This window comes from Oncorhynchus masou, unplaced genomic scaffold (genome assembly GCF_036934945.1).
Source record: "Oncorhynchus masou masou isolate Uvic2021 unplaced genomic scaffold, UVic_Omas_1.1 unplaced_scaffold_1569, whole genome shotgun sequence".
In the NCBI taxonomy this organism is placed as follows: Eukaryota; Metazoa; Chordata; class Actinopteri; order Salmoniformes; family Salmonidae; genus Oncorhynchus; species Oncorhynchus masou.
Window position 1 is genome coordinate 49623 of NW_027005752.1, and position 1920 is coordinate 51542.

The following is a 1920-nucleotide window of genomic DNA, read 5'->3' on the forward strand; positions in this document are numbered from 1 at the left end:
CTGCCCATCATTATCAGATTTCACATCATGCTCTATTGCAGGTTGATGTTTAGAATTATTTGTTTCAATATCTGTGTTTTTGCATGTACATTGATTGAATTATTGATTTCTTGCTACAGAAAGATACATACTTTGCCAACCAGCATAATGTGATTTGTAGGCCTGATGTGGCTTGAAAGCCAACAATTTCAGACCGCTGTGTTAGGGAGAAACTAGGCCATCAAAGAAAGGCCATAACATATATGTAATGTATTGTCATAAAAGGTTTAATCTTAATTAAATGATAACACTTAGGCACTCACTTCGTAAAGGCTACAGGCCTGGAAGTGAATGAACGAATGCAACAACCTCTGTCACTAACAAACACAGTCATGGGTGGTAACTCGATCATTCCCTCAAAAGGCACACTGGTAAATATACAAATAAGGCTTTACACCCTACAGTGTTTAAATATAATAAACAGTGAGAGTAAAAACTTTCAAAACTGTTATTTTAACACCAGTTAAGTTGTACTCATACATACATTATGATATAGTACAATGTACAATCTCCGAGTTCAATGTACACTGGTGATTTCGCATTTGTACAGCTAAATAATAACAATGTATGCCATTAAGCAGATTATTTTATCCAAAGTCACTTACAGTCATGCGTGCATACATTTTTCGTATATATTGGTGGCCCCAGCTCTCACAAACATATTGTATATGGCAAACATGTACAAATTGGTGAAAGTCCACAGACACAAAAACATTGTGTTCACTCAGATTAGCTCATTGAACTCCCCCTCTCATCAAGGGATTCTATGTTAATGATCGCATCTGTCAAATAATTGATATGGGTAGGTCTGTTTATGTGTTTAAACAGAAACAATGTAAATGTACAAGACATTAGGAGCACCTTCCTAATATTGAGTTACCATTTTGCCCTCAGAATAGCCTCAATTTGCCAGGGGATGGACTCTACAAGGTGTCAAAGGCATTCCACAGGGATGCTCGTCCATGTTGACTCCAGTGCTTCCCACAGTTGTGTCAAGTTGGCTGGATGTCCTTTGGATGGGGACCATTCCTGAAACAAACTGTTGAGCATGAAAATCCCAGCTGCAATATGTCACTTTTTGGGCGACCCGACAAAATTCACAATTCAGATATGTAAGTTATAGATGACACTCAAACCAGGGCACTCAAATCCTACTACCATACCCCGTTCAAAGGCACTTAAATCTTTTGTCTTGCCCATTCACCATATGAATGGCACACATACACAATCCATGTCTCAATTCTCTCAAGGCTTCAATGTCCTTATTTGACCTGTCTCTTCCCCTTCATCTACACTGATTGAAGTGGATTTAACAAATTACATCAAAAAGGGATCCTAGCTTTCACCTCGATTCACCTAGTCAGTCGATGTCAAGGAAAAAACAGCTGTTTCTAATGTTTTGTACGCTTCAGTGGGCTCCTGAGCGGTGCAGCGGTCTAAGGCACTGCATCTCAGTGCAAGAGGTGTCTACAAATCCAGGCTGTATCACATCCGGCTGTGAATGGGAGTCCCATAGGGCGGTGCAAAATTGTCCCAGCGTTTCCAGGGTAGGCCGTCATTATAAATAAGAATTTGTTCTTAACTGACTTGCCTAGTTTAAAAAAATAAAAATAAATAAAAGTGTATATTCTCTAATGATATTTTATCCCTGGAGGAGAGCCTGTTAGACCTGGTGCTTACTGACCCAGCATGGGGGACTGGTATTTTGGTGGCTCATTATCTTCAGCTACCTCTAGTCTAAAATGTATGATAGATAACAAGTGGAGAGGGACATTTCACCCTTGCACCATCCCCCATGTCTTATATTCCAATGACTGGATCATGGCTCTCACACAAAATGACTTTCACAGATAGAAAAGCATATTCTTCACTCAATCTTTA